Source organism: Sus scrofa, chromosome 15 (assembly GCF_054392235.1).
Source record: "Sus scrofa isolate SSC_HxYL_T2T_F1_AM1 chromosome 15, Sscrofa_HxYL_maternal_Yorkshire_Landrace_v2.0, whole genome shotgun sequence".
NCBI lineage: Eukaryota > Metazoa > Chordata > Mammalia > Artiodactyla > Suidae > Sus > Sus scrofa.
The window spans coordinates 34091211-34111085 of NC_139397.1; the positions used below are offsets into that span (position 1 = coordinate 34091211).

General features: G+C 39.3%; 1 long non-coding RNA gene across 9 annotated transcripts in view; it reads right to left on the reverse strand.

Annotated features, from left to right (window-relative positions):
* Positions 1-19875, reverse strand: part of LOC102159687 (uncharacterized) — a 102494-nt gene that overhangs the window by 70407 nt on the left and 12212 nt on the right. For 5 of the 9 annotated variants that reach the window (XR_014830605.1, XR_014830602.1, XR_014830603.1 and 2 more), the window contains exons 3-6: positions 11325-11474; positions 8294-8573; positions 7427-7515; positions 6506-6583 (exon numbers count right to left, since the gene is read on the reverse strand). This is a non-coding gene — a long non-coding RNA (uncharacterized LOC102159687). The remainder of the gene's footprint in view (positions 1-6505; positions 6584-7426; positions 7516-8293; positions 8574-11324; positions 11475-19875) is intronic. The other 4 variants (XR_014830607.1, XR_014830608.1, XR_014830604.1 and 1 more) reach the window with 2 other exon arrangements.

Consider the following 19875-nt stretch of genomic DNA (forward strand, 5'->3'; position numbering starts at 1 on the left):
TCCTAACAAATATCAAAATTAATGGTATGGTACTGGTTTAGGAACAGGTAAAAAGACTAATGGAGCAGAACAGAAAATTTAGAGACAGATTTAAAAAATATATATGTATATATATTCTTTGATAATATATATATTGTTTCAGATTTTTCTCCTTTATTGGTTATTACAAGATATTGAATATATGCCCTCTACTATTTAGTAGGTCCTCATTGTTTATCTATTTTATATATAGTAGTATGTATATGTTAATCCCAAATTCCCTAATTTATTTCCCCACCCCTTCTCCCTTTGGTAAGTTCTATGTCTGTGACTCTATTTCTGTTTTAAAAATAAGTTAATTTGTATCATATTTTTAGATTCCACACATAAATTATATCATATATGTGTCTTTCTCTGATTTCATTTAGTATGATAATATTTCTAGGTCCTTCCATGTTGCTGCAGATGGCATTATTTCGTTCTTTTTATAGCCAAGTAGTATTCCACTGTGTCTTATATACCAAGTCTTTATCCATTAATCTGTTGATAGATACATAGCATGCTTCCTCACTATTCTGAACGGTACTGCAATGAACATAAAGGGGCATGTATACTTCCAAATTATGGTTTTCTCCAGAGATATGTCCAGGAGTGGGATTGCTGGATCATATGGTAACTCCATTTTTAGCTTTTTGAGGAATCTCCATACTGTTCTCCATAGTGGCTGCACTAATTTACATTCCCATCAACAGTATAGGAGGGTTCCCTTTTCTCTACTCTCTCTCCAGCATTTATTATTTATAGAATTTTAATCATGGCCATTCTGACCAGTATCAAGTGATATCTCACAGTTTTGATTTGTATTTCTCTGATAATTAGTGATGGTGAATATCTTTTCATGTGCCTGTTGTCCATCTGTAGAGACATATTCTTGTGAGTATATATATATATATATTCTCCTGTGTGGGTGTGTTTTTGTATGTGTATGTTTGTATTTAGTATTCTACCAAGGTTGCATGCAAAATCAGTATATAAAGTAAAATGAACTGGTTTGGTAAACTGGTTATTGTTAGATAAGGAATAATGTTTATTACCTTTTATACTACAGACTAAGCTAAATTTCAGATAGATCAAAGACCTGAATTTTTTTTTAATAAAAAGGAAATTTAAAAACTACTAAGAATAAAATTCACAGAAATGTTTTATAAGCTCAGGATGGTAAAATAACTACTTAGAGTAACATTAAACCCATAACCTAAAGAAAACAGTTTAAAATGTGAATAATTATAATTGTTTTACATGTAAAAAGTACTATAAACAAAGTTAGTAGATGAATGGCAATCTAGGAAGTCATAATTATAACACAGAAAACAAAAAATCATTAGCCACGATATAGAGAGAGTGCTGTAAATCAATAAGAATCATAAACATATAACATAGTAGAAGAATAGGAAATAGGGAAAAGCAGGAAATTCAGAGAAGAAATTATAAAAATAGCTAATACACATAAGAAAATCTATTAGTTGCAAATATATAAATAACCAGTAAACATTAAAATCTACTGGTTATTGGTATAAGTTGATATAACTTTTGGAGGCCATTAATATGTCTCAATAGAATTGACCTAATTAAAAAAATGAAGGTGTAGAGAAGACAGCAATGTTTTTGGTGGGTTTTCTGGGGATTTTTTTTTTGCTTTCCAGTGGCGTATGGAGGTTCCCAGGCTAGGGGTCCAACTGGGGATACAGCTGCCAGCCTACACCACGGCCTCAAGCAATATGGGATCTGAGCCGTGTCTGCGACCTAACCCATAGCTCACGGCAATGCTGCATCCTTAACCCACTGAGAGAGGCCAGGCATCGAACCGTATCCTCATGGATACTGGTGGGATTCGTTTCCAAATCCGCTATAACAGGAACTCCCAAGAGCACTGATTTTGATGTTAGATCTGAGGCTCACACTTGCTTTTGCTATTTACCAGCTGTGTGACCTGAAGCAAGATGCTTAACCTACCTGAGCCAGGGACTACATTGAAATGAAGAGGGTAATATAACCTCCCAGGCTGGAGGGAGTAGTGAGAAAATGCATGAAAGAGTCTGGCAAATAAAAGGGCTCAAAAAATATCAGTTTTTCCTCCTCTTACTTTCCTGTGCTCCTTTCCCCCTTCTCCAGATTTCCTGCCATCTTTAATTAAACTGAAGAATGATTCAGGGCAGAAAAGTACAGCTTCTTTTTTATGAAGTCACGATTTGGTTAAGGCATTTAACCAAATGTGTTTCAGGGAAAGCTCTCAAGGAAAGCAGCAAAGCAAAGTGAAGTGAAGAAAACACTCACTCTAGTCAGTGAAGAAAACAGCAGAAAGGGCAAATCACAAGTAAAAATCTGGCATCATCAAGGTAATGAAAAGAAAAAACCAAAAGAGAATGAGAGTAACACGAAACCCCAAACTAAAAAGAAAACTGATTAAAATGTGAATAATCATGCACTTTAGAGCACATGAGAAAACAGAAAGTGTTATGGAATTAGGAAGAAAAATTAGACATATCACATGGTACTACACATTGAGAATAATGACATTATTCAATATGTTTGAGGAGTTCTTATTGTGGCTCAGTGAGTTAAAAACCCTACATAGCCTCCGTGAGGATGTGGGTTTGATCCCTGGCCTTGCTCACTGGGTTGAGGATCTGGCGTTTCTGCAAGCTGCAGTGCAGGTTACAGATGTGGCTTGGATCTGGTGTTGCTGTGGCTGTGGTGTAGGCCTGCAGCTCCAATTAGACCCCTAGCTCAAGACATTCCATATGCCACAGGCATGGCAATAAAGGGAAAAAAATTTTTTTGAAATTATGAAAGTCATATCACATCACCAAAACTCTGGGAAGTAGATGAGAAAAAGAAAATATTCCCCAAGTATAACATGATTATTATTTTGGTTTATTCCCTTGACTATTTTTAATGGACTTTTAAAAAAGATTACTTCATGTACCATAAAACCCACTCTTTTAAAATGTACAATGCAGTCATTTTAGGAAGTTTTCAAAGATGTACAACCATGACTATTCTCCAGGTCTAAAACATACCTCTTCCCTCTCGTGAAAACCCATTAGCAGTTGCTCTATTCCCCATCTCTCCCCTGGCTCTACTTTCTATAGAGTATATTTGTCTATATTTGTGACAAATATAGATGTATCTGGCATGTTTTAAACCAGGTGAATTGCCTTCCTTGTTTTATTTGATAGTCTATCAGAAACAAACTTTCCATAAATGGATAGCTTTCAAATTTTTTGGATGGAGAAATTACCTCTGAAATGTTTGTAGAGGGCAAAATTAAAAGAAAGAAAAGGGGGAGTTCCCGTCGTGGCGCAGTGGTTAACAAATCCGACTAGGAACCATGAGGTTGCGGGTTCGGTCCCTGCCCTTGCTCAGTGGGTTAACGATCCGGCGTTGCCGTGAGCTGTGGTGTAGGTTGCAGACGCGGCTCGGATCCCGCATTGCTGTGGCTCTGGCATAGGCCGGTGGCTACAGCTCCGATTCGGCCCCTAGCCTGGGAACCTCCATATGCCGCGGGAGCGGCCCAAGAAATAACACAAAAAAGACAAAAAAAAAAAAAAAAAAAAGAAAGAAAAGGAACAGAGAAAGAAAAACAAAGGATAATTTTAGGATAACACCTGAAAGATGAAGATGTAAATAATATATTAACAAGCAGGTGCCATAGCTTAAGTAGTGAATAGTAACTTGATCAGATTATTGAAGAGAGAGACATTTTCTTAGGTCTAATAAGCTTACCACTGGGTTAATCTTTAAAACTTTTTTTTTTAATGAAAGCATTATGTGTGCACATTTACAAAGAAAAAAAAAAATCAATGGTGCTGAAAAGTTAATTGCAAAAGGTAAGAGAGAATGCCCTGCTGTTAAGTCCCAGCCCTACCCCACCCCTTTGCCTTCTATCAAAACCCTACTTAACCCATGCACACTGGAGAAGCAACCAAGTTTAACTTTTTAACAGCTACCATTTTTTAATTATTTTGTTTTATTTTGTTTTGTTTTTTTGCCACACCCAAGGTATGTGGAAATTCCTGGGCCAAGCATTGAACCTGCACCACAGCAGCAACCTGAGCTGCAGCAGTGACAATGCCAGATCCTTACCCAATGAATCACAGAGGAACTCCAAGTTTTTAAAAATTCTTTGGGTGGTTACTTCCCTATCTCTCAATAATACAGTCCTATCACCACTTCTCTATTTATCAAACAGACAGAATTTATCTGTGGACTTCCTTCCCATTCTGATACGTGAGTACTTAGTTCGCTTACACCTTCTTCCCTTCAATATGAATGTCACACTATATTGAATTCCTCTTGTAATTTTAGGTAATGCACTTTAGTTTGTCTTTGTAATTTTCTTACTATATGTACTTTCATTTCCTGTCCCATTAACTATGATCTCCACTCTCCACATTGCATAGGTCTCCTCCCCTTCCACTTGCAAAATACTCTGACTGCTGTTTTCTGTAAGATTTCAACGACAAAGTTCCAAATGACCAGCACAATCAAATAAGAAGTTCAAAGGACATTTTAAAAAATCATGAAATAGTTCGTGCACACAGATAATAATAGAGACTAATATAGAAACACATATATATCCACCACTCAGTTTTACCAAATCTTAACATTATAACATAATTTGCTCCCCTTAAAAAGAGAACAGCATCGCCAATCCATTAAGGGCTTCTATACTGACCGACTCTTTTTTTTTGCTAGTGTTTATCATTACATCAAAACCTCTCTCATTAATTCAGTGTTTACCATCCTAATACATGATTTTACATTTTTGATGCATATTTTGGCATTCATATATTTATATGATACAAAAGTATTTATATATACTTATGAATCATATAGATCCATACTTATATACTAACGAAGATATTTTTTAAGTAAAAAAAGCTGCAGGGAATTGAGGAACACTTGTGTATCTAAATTCTCAGATTTGGGGGTAATTCTTATTGCAAAGCAAGCAAAAATTCCAGAAGCATGACTCACAGGGCACAGAGTATATCCTAAAAGGGTGAAAAATAATAGCTTGGTAGCTTTGGCATGCAATGGCTTGAAGCAGGATTTCAGTTCCCCAATCAGGGACTGAACCCAGGTTGCAGCGAAGAAAGTGTTGAATCCTAGCTACTAGGCCACCAGTGAGGTGATTTTTTCTTTTTTTTTTTTTTCCCATTTTTGGCCATTCCCTTGGTATATGGAGTTCCCGGGCCAGGTATCAGATCTGAGTGGCAGTTTCAGTCCATGGTGCAGCTGCAGCAACACCAGATCCTTTAACCTACTGTGCTGGGCCTGGGCTGGGGATCAAACCCATGTCCTGATTCCATTGTGCCACAGCAGGAACTCTAAGGAAGGTGATTTTTAATTTTGCATCAAGAAAGATTTTAGACTGAGCCATCCACGCAAAGAAAGAAAGTGCTGAAGTTCAAGAGGATATTCCCAGTGGGGTCTCCTCACTACACTCCTGGGGTGGGTGATGGAAAGAGTATCAGGGAACATGATGTAAGGCAGATCCTTAAGGTGCTAAACAGTACAGCTCATACTTCACAGAAATGAAAATTAAGGAGGAAAGGACAGAAATGTGCACACTGACTTATTTTCAGCTTATCACCATTTATAGCTAGAATATCTAACAGAAGGAGCATAGCTAGCATCTAGCAGTAAAATGTTTGAACACATGCCAGAAAGGCAGAAACAAGAGTCATAAAAAAGAAAGTGCAAAGTTAAAAGAATGAGAGGCAAAGGAAAGCTCAATCAGCATGAAGACATAAACCTAAGGACATTCATTTTTCTTTATAGCCAAACAGACCTTAAGTTTTTACAAGCAATTTTTTTTTTTTTTTTTTTTTTTTGGTCTTTTTAGGGCCACATCTAAAGGCATATGGAAGTTCCCAGCCTAGGGGTCCAATTGGAGTTGTAGCTGCTGGCCTACACCACAGTCACAGCAACTCAGGATCTGAGCTGCATCTGTGACCTAAGCCAGAGCTCAGAGCAACACTGGATTCCCGACCCACTAAGTGGGGCCAGGGATGGAACCTGCATCCTCATGGATACTAGTCAGATTCGTTTCTGCTATGCCACAACGGGAACTCCTCAAACAATTTTTTAAAGTCACCTATAATTCCCGTATGCTGTAGGATAATTTTTGCTTCTTCACGGTCCTTCTCAATTTTATCCCCCGTACACACACAGTAGGTACACAATGTTTTCCTCATTTTAATCTTGGTATAATACACACTTCAGTCAGCCACTTTTAAAATTTAACGTGTTTTCATCAACATAATGTAAGTCATCAGACTTACATTCTCAGTGGTGGCACCTGTCTCCTATTTTCTGCAGTTGTCTACTATTATAAATATGCTCCCATAAGCACAGTGACTACTCTCGGCATACATAGGGGAGGGGATGCTAAGAAAAATTAGGAAACTAACAGTTTTTTAAAAAGAACAAAGGTAAATGTTGAGGATTTAGAAGTTACCTTTAGGAGCCAGTTGATTTAGCAGAATTGGGTTCTTGTTCCTATATATTAGTATGTTATAGCAGGTATGCAGTTCTGCTTTGGGGGCAGAGAGGGGGGTTAATTTTTTTTTTTAATTTGAAGACACAAATGCAGTAAAAACCATAGATGAAAATAAAAATACACAGGTACCCAGCATTAATCAATGTTCATCATATTTTTTAAAAAATAGGAATATTCCTGCAAAGTCGAAGTCTCTTTTGGACTCTTCTGCAGTCATATGGGTGACTCTTAATGACCGCAAGGAACAAACTTAGTCTCAAAGTAGTTTACATAAATGGTGATAAAGGTCCAAGAGATGGGTGTGATCTATACATACAGACTTTGATCTTTAACGGGTATCTCTTTCTAACATAATTGCAACAATAATGTATAATAATACACAATGTATAATAACATATAATGTATAATGCATTATAGTTTGAAAGTGCTTTTGTGGCCTACATAATAGAGGGATGTGAGGTAAGCTTCAGCCAAGGCTGCCCCTCTTGCCAGTGGATCTAGAGTGGTGAAAAAGCAATAGCGGCTAGGGCGGCCTCTTATAGGAACTACACATAAAGCAGAGTTTTGGGTTAAGGGATCTTTTTACCAGGTTACACTACTTCAAGCTCTCTCCCTATTAAAATGTGACCAGGACAAATCCCTTCTCCTTGGATCAATTTGACTCAGATGGCTCAAGGAGAGATGGCTGCAGACAGGTTGAAGCTGAAAGCTCCAGCAAATATTTTAACAACAGAAAACACTCTTAGGGGCTATCAAGAGAGCAGTGCAGGGCTCAGAGCATCTCCTCACAGTAAAGACAGAAGCACGCTCCAATGCGCAAACATATTTGGAAGTGCAGAACTGCATGGAACTTTTAAAGCAACAAGAGGGGCTGCATACCAAGACCACAGTACTGGGCTTCTCCAAGTGTTTCTTTTCAGGAATCCTGGGGCATGCTGCTGGATCACAGGCCGCAGGATACTGGCAAACTATAGGAAAAGTGTGGAGAAGAAAATGCAGAGCAGAAAACAAAAATGGAAGTCTTTGAAAGGAAGAAAGGAAGGTATTTTGAGGATTAATGTCAAAGAGATGTATATATAATGCATAGACTCCAGTTTCAGCTTATTTAGAAGAAATCATCGTTTATGTCTACTCTGTAGAAGTATAGCTTCAAGCATATTTTAACACTTGAACATGTGTGAGAGAAGCAGGAAAAAGAGTCACAAAAGAAAGCACAGGATTTATGGGACTGAATCTGAGCAGCAGCTGCAACCTATACCACAGCTGTGGCAATGCTGGATTCTTTAACCCACCGTGCCAGGCCAGGGATCAAACCTGTGCCTCAATAGCGACCTGAGCTGCTCTAGTCAGAATCTTAACCCACTGTGCCAAAGCAGGAACTCTTCTATATATACATTTTTTAAATGGAAACTTACGAGTAAATTGATCATTAAGAAAAAAATAAATAAAAGAATTAGGGCAGACCAGCAATGTCAATAAAGTCTCAAATTTATTTCATTTTCACAAAATAACTGTTGGCTAGAACCAACATGGAGGTTCTAATTAGCATCAGTATTATTCCTTGTGAGAAGCCTTCTCTTAGCCACCCCCAGCCCCAGCTGACTACTTCCCCTCTAGGACTTCAGAGCGTTTTTCATTTTGAGTCTTTTCTGGCATTACTCACAATCATGACAGGTTGCACTGTGGGCTTCATCTTTCCTTCCAAGTAGTCATTGAAGGCCTAGGATAAGAACTGTGTTGACTTACCTTTATATCTCTGACCTCCAATGCAGGATTCGGCCAATGTATGTACTCTCTACATGCTTGTCAAAACTGAGCCACTGTCTGTCACAGACAGACCATTGGTCTTATGGAAGCAAACTCTTCCTACTTTCCAGTCCAGCTTTCCCAGCTTGGTTCTCTTCTTCAGGCAGAGAATCAACATCTATCAAGTTAAATTCATGGGGCGGCTTTCGTTTGCTTTCTTCCATGGGGGAGTAAAGCTAAGGCTTTTTCCACAGATGCTGACAATAGTTCTTCCTATATGCTGTTAAAGGAAACAAACAAACAAACAAACAAACAATTGGAGACCTAAGACTGAGTGCTGAGTGGAAAACAGGGAACTTGACCCAGACAGAGGTACACGTCTAGGCCCCCCCAGGGATAAGGTTTAGGGAAGGAGAAAGGAGGTAGATCTTTTAAAGCAGAAACCTAGGAGTTCCCGTTGTGGCTCAGTGGGTTAAAAACCTGACTAGTATCCATGAGGATGTGGGTTTGATCCCTGGCCTCGATCAGTGGCTTAACGATCTGGCATTGCGGCAAGCTGTGGTATAGGTCACAGATGTGACTCAGATCTGGTGTTGCCATGGCTGTGGCAATAGGATGGCTGCTACAGCTCCAATTTGACTCCCAGCCCGGGAACTTTCATACGTCACAGGTGTGGCCAAAAAAATTTTTTAAATAAATTAATTAATTAAATTAAGCAAAAACATTCAAACTTTTGTCCCATGCTAGGAAAGCAAAATGTCTGAGTTATGTTTGTTGGTTGGTGATAACTGCATTTGTCATTGTGTAATTGTGGGGCTGGCTGGAGTGGCCTTTTTGGGATTGTGGTATGCATTTGGGCCACTCTTGGATTATAGTATGTAGGTAACACATGACCTGCCCCATAGGGACTATGTCATCCACGGGGGTGTCAACAGTAGGCTTGGTGGACTTCTCAGTTTAGCCATGCACAGAACACCCTAGGGTTTGTGGATCACCTTCCCATCTGTACTTCAGTCAAGAAGATCAAACCCCAGACCTTGTCATTTAAACTGTGGGTGACTTCACTTTTCGACAGTCTTCCTTCTCTGAGGTAAGGTGAAGAATGAAAAACCATTCAATGCCTACTGCATGGCAGGTATGGCAGGAACTGTACTGCACTCAGTGACTTTACAGAGAATCAAAGAGGTAATCACCACGTTATGGAGGTGCCACACAGCTATAAGGGGTAAATCCAGGCTTCAAAGCCTAGCCTAACCTGGCTTTAAAACTTGGGTTGATAGCCCCTGATGTCCTTCAACAGCATCAACAAGTCGCAGTGGCTCTCACACTGCCAATGAATGCCCTGGACAGCTGGCTATGACACAGAAATCCAGAGATCCACCTTAACCTGGATGGTTTTTTTTTTCCCTAGGTCTTAGAGGTCTCTGGTGTTACTTTTCTAAGTAAAAGACTAGAAATTTGGACAGTTAAGAGAACTGACCAGCAGCATTAAATGCTCTCTGGTTAGAGGAAGGGGAAAAAAAAAAAAACCTAAGTGAAAATAGTTAGTTTCTCTCAGAAAGGCTGAGAGTATTTAGGGTTTAAGAATCTAACCATGTCTAATGTTTTATTGGTTTGGATAGTAGAAAAAGCGTTATGTAAAAACATATGATATAGGAAATGCTTTTTAAGATAGAATTCACTTAATTCAAATGAGGTAATGCATCTGAAAGTGCTTTAAAAGCATAAAGTGCTATATGAACTGTGAGGGATTATTTGTACAAAGTAACCTTTTACAGATGAAACTTAAAACATTGGTATTTTTACTTCTCCTCCAAGAACCAGAGTAGTTTTGGGACTTGCTCTTTGCTGAGGAAAAAACTCATGCTTATTTTCTCAGTTTGATAGGATCAGGTAGAGAACATAATTAGACTTGAGGAGGAGAAACTCCCTGAGTCTACATGAGGCTCCACAATTGTACTCTCAACTGTGGCCTAAAAGGTTGGTTAGCACTTTTTTTTTTTTTTTTTTTTTTTTTTTTTTTTGTCTTTTTGTACTTTTAAGACCTCACCAGCAGCATATGGAGGTTCCCAGGCTAGGCATCTAATCGGAGCTGTGGCTGCCAGCCTATGCCAGAGCCATAGCAACACCAGATCCGAGCCTCATCGTCAACCTACACCACAGCTCATGGCAACACCAGATCCTTAACCCACTGAGTGAGGCCAGGATTGGAACCCGTAACCTCACAGTTCCTAGTTGGATTCATTTCTGCTGCGCCATGATGGGTTAGCACTTTTTAAAGTATTTTTAGAAAAAAATACATAGTGTGATAAAGCAGTAAAATCTCAATTAAACATTAATGGCAAGCCTAGAGACCTTGTACAGTGAAATGTTTTTTCTCGAAAAAAAAAAAAATCAATTGTTATTTTGTCCCTCGTATTCAATCTGCTTTCATTTTAGCTCTTTCTGCCTCGCCAACCCACCCCCGACCCCTACCCCTGCCTTGCCTCTTTCCCCTCAATCTCTTGTTCTTTTTCTCTAATCTTATATTGCTCATTGCACTTTTGAGAAAAGTTATTTTACCACTCCTTTCTCCAAGGAACGCTTTCCTCAGAGAAAGTCACATGATACCTTCTTCCTTTTATTCTTCCCTTCTTGTTCCCCATCCATGTCCCCACCACCTCAGAACTTCTAGTTCCCACGACAATTTCAAATATAGCCTATTTTGCTGTTCCTCCTACCAGGGAGCTTAAAATGCCTCTAATTACACCGTTTTCCCCATCTCTCCTCTTCTTTGTAATTTAGATGCAGCACAGCAGTTCAGTTTGCCTGACTCTCCTCTCTGATTTGTCATGTTAGTTTGATGGGTTTCTGTCTTATGTGAGTCTTGCCCCTAAATAAAGGCCCAGCACCCCCATCTGTGTTTAAAAAAACCGCTTCACAGGCAAAACCAAAGGGCCACAGAGCTCCAGTCACAATAGGCTTTGATATTCAACCAGACCCAGGTTGCTATTCAACTCTTGGTTGATAAAGAAATTTCAGTCTTATTTACCTAAAAATTTTCCTTCTGCTGATAAGAATGCAAGTACTTATTTCCACCTGGATGTGCCCACAAACGAAAAGTAATATAATCCTATGGTTTAACCATTTCCATTGGTCCAGAGTAGTTTCCTTCAAAAAGAGTGGGATCTCAGCAAATCCACTGTGAAGTTGTGGTGAGAAAAGAACAATAAACATATGTGGCAGGACAGTATTTTGAACATTAACTGATACCCCCTCTTTCCTATCTATTCTTTCCTGTTATCTCTACCCCTCCCCATACCCTTTCCCTTTAGGCTACTAATTATTTCGCTTTTATTACTCAAGGAAAAAAAATGAAAGAAAGCACAGAATTGATTCCTGATATTTTTACATTTCAAAAGAGACTTCAAAACTGTAAGCAGGGGAGAGTTTAAGAGAAAAGTCTACTGAAGGCAAAAGATTAAGCTTTTGAAATGTCAAAGCCAATGCCTGGAAAAGACTCAAGACTCGGATAGTGTACAGAATGTTAGAGTCAGACTCTTCTGTTTCCTGCGACTAGGAAGGGTCTGGATCCAGGAGAGCCAGTGAGGAAGCTAGCAGTGAGCAGACTTCAGGGTTTCAGAGACAGTGGTCTGGTCTGTGAGGTATACATCTTGCCAGAGAGCACAGGGGATGGTGAGTCCCACAAGCTGAGGGTAAGGCAATGAGATCCCAGAGTTCTCATCCCCTGCCAGCAAGAAGCAGAAGCAGAAGCAGAAGGCATGTCTGGGAGAGAACTGGGGTAGCTGGGCCCAAGGTACCTCCAGGGCATAATTCTAGGGACGTAGTGGGAAGAGAAAAATCTTTGTTCTCCCTGTGTGTGTGCCTCTCTCTGTATCCAAATTTTCCCTTTTAATAAGAATAGCAGGGAGTTCCCATTGTGGCTCAGCAGGAACACCAGACATACCAGATTAGTGCCTGTGCTAAGGGTCTCATTTTAACTTTTTTTCTTTTTAGGGCCACACCCACAGCATATGGAAGTTCCCAGGCTAAAAGTTGAATTGGAGTTGCAGGTGCTGGCCTACACCACAGCCACAGCAACGCCAGATCTGACCTGCATCTGCGACCTATACCACACCTCAAAGCAATGCCAGATCCTTCAATGCAATGAGCGAAGCCAGGAATCAAACCTGCATCCTCATGAATGCTTGGTGGGTTCTTAACCTGCTGAGCCGCAATGGGAACTCCAAACATATCTTTTTGAGAAGGACACAATTCAACCCACAAAAGCCCGTTTACACAGATTAGCTCACTATGTGCTTTTGAACTCCCACCAACCCATTTCTTGCCTCTGATACCTTCTGGTGGAATCTGTGGTCATGAAAACATCTGGTAATCTCATTCACAGTAAGGTATAACTGACCAAAATTGTCTATGTTTATTTATAAAGTACAATGGTCCAAAATGATATAAAGTAACAGTAAGAAATGGATAAAATTTACTATGTTGTCCCTTTAGGAAGTATCTACATTTTAGTAAATCACAAGGAATTATACCACTTCCTCAATAACATATAACATATTTGTTAGGAACTGTAATCATAGCAATACATAGGATAATCAGTAAAAACTTGCTCAGTAACACTTGCTTTTTATTATAATTAACATAAAAACTGCATTTTCTATTAATGGCAATGTAGGGCTGAATTCCATGTTTTAATGCAATGATGTGCACTCATAATTCCCTACTGATGATTACTGTAAATTTCTTCAACACCAAAAAGAAATACAAACACTCCTAAACAAACTGCAAACTTGATAGCTACTGCCACACTATCTACTTCATAATTGGTTCAAAGCCTATGAAATTAGCAAGATATTTGAACCACTCAAACCAACAATGGCTTTAAAGCCAATCCCCTCCAAAACTGCATTTAGGAGCCATTTTTGCAGTCAGTAAAGGATTTATTTTTTTAAACTCAAGAAAGCTGGAGTTCCTATCATGCCTCAGCAGAAACAAATCTGACTAGTATCCATGAGGACGCAGGTTCGATCCCTGGCCTTACTCACCGGGTTAAGGATCTGGCATTGCTGTGACCTATGCTGTAGGTTGCAGACATGGCTTGGATCTGGCATTGCTATGGCTGTGGTGTAGGTCAGTGGCTATAGCTTCCGATTCAACCCCTAGCCTGGGGACCTCCATATGCTGCAGGTACACAGGTACGTCCCTAAAAGGCCAAAAAAAAAAAAAGAATGTGGGCTATGGTAACATAGCTATCATTTTATTTTTTATTTATTTTTTGATTTTTGTCTTTTTGCCTTTTCTAGGGCCACTCCTGCTGCATATGGAGGTTCCCAGGCTAGGGATCTAATCAAAGCTGTAGCTGCTGGCCTACACCAGAGCCACAGCAACATGGGATCCGAGCTGCGTCTGTGACCTACACCACAGCTCACAGCAACGCCAGATCCTTAACCGATTGAGCAAGGCCAGGGATCAAACCCGCAACCTCATGGTTCCTAGTCAGATTCGTTAACCACTGTGCCACGATGGGAACTCCAATAGCTACAATTTTAAAGAAACACTTAAATCAGACTGACACTAAGAGAGGAAAACTTGACTTCTATGTGTTGTACTCTAAAATACCATCAATTCTCATTATTAGTAGTAGTTATACTCTATAAAGTTGCTACAAACACTGAATTAGTGAATACTGAACCACTATTCCTAGGGGAAATACAGGGTTAGGTTCCTATGAGCCTCAGGTCACAAAATTTTTATCAACTGAACCCATAATCTTGTGTCATGTGTGTTTCTGATTAAAGACACATTATTCAATGTGTTCTTCTTTTGGAGGCGGGGAGGAGAAGCTCACATCCATGGCATGTGGAAGTTCCCGGGCCAGGGGTTCATGCCACAGCAGCAACCCAAGCCACTGTAGTGACAATGCAGGATCCTTAACCCACCACACCATAAGAGAACTCCTAAAGACATATTATTCAGTGTATATCATTGACTAACATTGAACTCACAGCCCACAACACTATAATTTATGCCTGAGAGAAGCTTCTCTAACACTGTATTTTGTCCTTAAGGCATATCACAGCCCTCTTATTCTTAGGAGTGGTAGATATCACTTCAGCACTATCTTTGAGGGGCATTTTTAAATTGCTTTTATTTTTTTTGGTTTTTTTAGGGCCACTCCTGCGGCATATGGAAGTTCCCATGTTAGCGGTCTGTCGGAGCTGCCTCAGTAACATGGAATCCAAGCCGCATCTGCTACCTACACCACAGCTTATATCAATACCTGATCCTTAACCCATTGAGTGGGGCCAGGGACTGAACCCAAGTCCTCATAGATACCATTTGGATTTGTTACTGCTGAGCCACAATGGGAACTCACAGGGGCCATTTTAAATAGCAAAAATCACCCATTAAAAGCACAGAAATGTGAAACATGTAGCATTAAATAGATCACAAAAAGGACTCTTGTTCATAGCATGAGACCTGAAATAAGAAGGCCAAGTGTCATCTTGTTTGACCTCACCTGGGAACGTGTACAATCAGCAACTCAAATTTTTTTGTCCCTCTACTCATATCTGGGAATGACTAGGAAAATGTCATGGATATCTATTTGGGGATGATAAGTAAATCATTAGCAGGTAGGAGAATTCACAAATACGAAGCTTGAATAATGAGGCACTTTGACCTGACTTCCATTGCCAATAAATAAATAAATAAATAAATAAGATTTTATTTGCCTAAAAAAATAGATTATTTACATTTAAAGTGAATATTTGTAATGTGAGGTCTCATAGAGTGCCAGATAAGTATAATTAATATGCAAGTCTTACTGATTCTGAATGACTCCAGGCAAAGGGGCTGCATTTCTGTGGGCCTCAGCTATTTGTTCATAAACTGAGAGTCTTAGACTACAAATATGCATATATCATATTCATATAAATACAGATATTTTAAAGCTATTTTTAGAACTCACACAGTATACACATTTGAATGTGCTTAATATCAGGAAAATAGATAAGACATAATACTCTGGACAGATAAAGGACAGTGATGCTATGGGAGAGGTTTTCTTTTACACACTTTTTGAGTTTTGAACCATGAAAGCATATTAGCTATTTAAAAAAAAAACATTAAAAAGAAATAGAAGAAAGAGAATAAAAATTAAATTTTGAGAAGAAGAAGAAAGAAGGAGAAAAGAAAGAAGGAAGGAAAAAAGAAGACTCCTGATAGGCAATTCATGTTCTGTATGGCAGAGAGGGCAGATATTTTAAGCTTAGGTTGTACTACGACCATTAGGCCATAGGGTTTTATTTATATACATTTTAATAAATCATGTACTTATGATTTACCAAACACCAGGGACAGTGCTACAATATTATCTTATTTAGTTTTTTCCTATATCTGTGAAGTAGGTATTAAGTTGAATCATATGAAATAGCTGATACTCAACAATTTTTGACCTACAAAAGTGTTGTTTCATATGTTAAATCTAATATTAACATACCCATTTTAATGATGAGGAACTCAAGGTTCACAAAGGCTGAGTCATTGCCCAGTGGTGCACACAGCCTGCAAGAGAGACTCCTGACTTTAACCCAGATCTCCTTTTCCCTCCGAGTAGCAGATACCATTTCAGGCCATAAAAGTAAATGTACAAGAAGTGCTTAGTTTTCTTTATATACATATGCAACCTTAAATACCACCACATGGTCAATGTTTGACTGTGAAGATGAAGACAGTGAGGAAGATGCTGCTTCTGAAAACCAAGGAACAGAGATTAATAACAAGTCACAGGAAACTAGGAGAGGGGCCTGGAATGGCTCCTCCCCTCACAGTCTCAGCAGGAAGCAGACTGGCCAGTACCTTGATCTCGGACTTCTAGTCTCCAGAACTGGGAAACCATTTCTTTTTTTCTTTTTAGGGCTGCACCCTCAGCATATGTAAATTCCCAGGCTAGGGAATCAATAGGAGCTACAGCTGACAGCCTATGCCACAGTTATAGCAATGTGGGATCTGAGCTAAGTCTGTGATCTACACCACAGCTCATAGGAATGCCAGATCCTTAAACCACTGGTGAGGCCAGGGATCAAACCCACAGCCTTATAGTTATTAGTCAGGTTCGTTTCCACTGTGCCACAAGGGGAACTCTGGGAGACCATTTCTGTTATAAGCCCCCTAGTCCTTTGGTCCTCTATTACAGTGGTGCTAGGAATCTAACACATGCCTATCACTGGCTGAAGAATGAAACTAGTCCCCCTTGTGACTTCTACTTCTGCTCTATTCCAACAAAACTGGAAAATAATTTACTTAGAAGGTAGACATAATAAACTGAATCTCACCCAAGGTCCTGAAACTGTAGCTGTGACCTTTCCCAGAGTACAAAACTCTTGATTCTGAAATCTATCTTCAAGGATGGGTAACTAGGAGTGACCATCTCAGCCACTAACAACTGTGCTAGACTCTTCTATGCAATAAGTGTGACTGCTTTTGTGTTGTGGAAAGATTAAATTAATGCAGGGAGAGAGTTTCTGTGGGGAGAGCAGATGTTATTTAATGTTAGCAGAGTTAAATGTATTCTGTTACCTATGCTGGGTGCTGATTACATTTTTCTTTTGTGTAGGCAAATCTGCTTGGAACTATTTTGGACTCAGTATGGGCAGGATTCTTTGTTCACTCTGCTCCATTCCCTATGGCTTCCCTACTGATGGGAGATGACTAATGAATGAAGAGAAGAACTAAATGAAAGTCCCTTTTAAAAAAATTAAATGACTGTGTTTCTACTGTATTACATATTTCCAACAGCCCATTCATTCATTATTTTATAACTCTGCTGGGAGTTCTGGGATGCGAGCCTTGAAATACCTTCACAAGTTTTTCTGTGATGATGACAATCATTTGGTTCTTTGCCTAAAAACTTGCCAGGCCCTGCCTTTGGAGACCAGTCCAAAATCAGGGCCCAAGTGAGGCAGTTCAGCTGAGGGAATACAACACGAGGAACTGGTGACAAAAGTGTTGGGTGGGCTGGAAAGCCAAACTGGGGAAGGAGGAGCAACCAGTGAGGAGCAACAGCAGAAAACCTCTGCCATCCATCCCCAGGATTGGAGAGATCAGCAGAGGGGTTGAGTTAACAAAGCCCTGGAGCCACTGTTCCTGGCTGGACCTAGAATGTGAATCACAGAGGAGAAGCAGTCACTGTGGGAGAAGTTCTCTGAATCAGAGGAGAAACTCCTTGGCTTCTCCTCTTCTTCTGCCAGTGTTCCTAATTTATCTTTTTATCTTTCCCTGTCCTAGCTCCTTTTTGGCATGAGCAAGTGAGTCTAGGAAATGGAGTTGGCAGGAATCAGCTTCTTTCCACACAGATAGAACAAGAGAACGGCAAGGAGTAAATGGATTTGAGAGCTAGTAGGCAAATGAGCCAGCACATTAGGCTCTAGTGAAGTTGGGCTTTAGGTAGCAAATGGTCAAAGTGGGTCAGAGAAGCCAAAACCAGAGGTTGGGCAAATTCAGTCAGGGATGACGGTTATTGCATACAGAACACAGGGTCAAAAACAGGAGTTGTGTCAATAGAGGGAACTAGCACATACACTTCATCAATTATAAGTAGAGGGCATATATCCAGACAAAACTGTAATCTAAAAAGATATATGTACCTCTATGTTCATTACAGCACTATTCACAATAGCCAAGACATGGAAACCATCTAAATGTCTATCAAAAGATGAATGGATTAAGAAAATCTGGTACATATACACAGTGGAATACTACTCAGCCATAAAAAAGAACAAAATAACGCCATTTGCAGTAAGATGGATGCAATTAGAGATTCTCATACTAAGTAAAGCAAGTCAGAAAGATAAACTCAAATACCATATGATATCACATATGCAGAATCTAAAATAAGCACAAATGAACCTATCTACAAAACAGAAACAGACTCACAGAGAACAGTCTTATGTTTGCCAAGGGAGTAGAGGGAGGGAGTGGGATGGACTGGGAGTTTGGGGTTAGAAGATGCAAACTATTACAATTAGGTTGGATAAGCAATGAGGTCCTATTGTATAGCACAGGGAACTATATCCAATTTCTTGGGATAGACCATGATAGAAGACAGCATAAGAAAAGGAATGCATAGGAGTTCCCGTTTTGGCTCAGTGGTTAACGAATCTGACTAGGAACCATGAGGTTGCGGATTCGATCCCTGGCCTTGCTCAGTCAGTTAAGGATCTGGCGTTGCTGTGAGCTATTGTGTAGGTTGCAGATGCGGCTCAGATCCCTCCCACGTTGCTGTGGCTGTGGTGTAGGCTGGCGGCTATAGCTCCATTTAGACCCCTAGCCTGTGAAGCTCCATACGCCATGGGAGCAGCCCTAGAAAAGGCAAAAAGACAAAAAAAAAAAAAAAAAAAAAAAGAAATGTGTATATATAAACATATATGACTGTGTCACTGCTATACAGCAGAAATTGGCACAATATTGTAAATCAACTATAATTTTTAAAAAAAGGCTCTATCTAAACCAAAAAAAAATTATAAGTAGAGATGCATAGAACAGTCTGCTCGAGATCATTGGAAATAAGTTCTAGATTTTCATAATGATTAGGCCATATCAAGGGGATGGAACATCAACACATACAGGGAAGTCACAAAGGGTCAAAAGGCTTAAACAGGAACAAATCTTTATCTGTATGCAGGAATCTATTCTAAATAATCAAAACAGGCTTTTCTTAGTTTGGGCCAGTATCTTTGCTAATTTACATTTTCTGATTATTTGAAGTTAATTTCCACATCTGATTGGAAACTTTAATTTTAAATTACTGATATTAATCACTGCTCTTTCTCATGAGAGTTGATTATTAAGAAAAGTTGTAGCTTTCTGTTGATTTCAAACTCCTTAAGGAGGATCTTCCTGTTAAGTACTCAGAAGGCACTTACCTACAGTGAGGAAGCCAAAGATAATGAGGAATAAACAAAAAAGGAATCATCCAATCAATAAACAGTATGAAAGCTTATACATAGAAAGTAATGTAACCACATAGTTAGTCCTACATTTTCTGTCCTTATATTATTTATCTTTCATGGCAGTGCCTTCTTTGGGGCTTGAGTAAAGATTTTCTTATTTATTCTATACAGCATAACATGAGAAAAAGAAATAAATTGAGAAAAAGATAAGTAGATATTTTAAAGTGACCATAGTATTTAAAAATAATCTCAGAATTCTTGCTGTGGTGCAATGGGATCAGCAGCATCTCTGCAGTGCCAGGATGCAGGCTTGATCCTCAGCACAGACCAGTGGGTTAAAGGACTCAGCATTAGCCTCAGCTTCAGAGTAGGTTGCAATTGCAGCTTAGACCTGATCCCTGGCCCGAGGAATTCCATATGCTGCAGAGAGGCCAAAAATGAAAAGCAACAAAAACAAAAACAAAGATAAAAAACCTCCCTGAATCCACAAATGCTTATTTGGATAACTAAGTTGAAAACTGATCCTTATCTTTAATTAATTAAATTGAATGTTTTTAAAACAATTTTTTTTTATTAACCAAGCCCTTCTTGGTGGAATCTAAATTAATATCTGTAGGAGATGCCTGG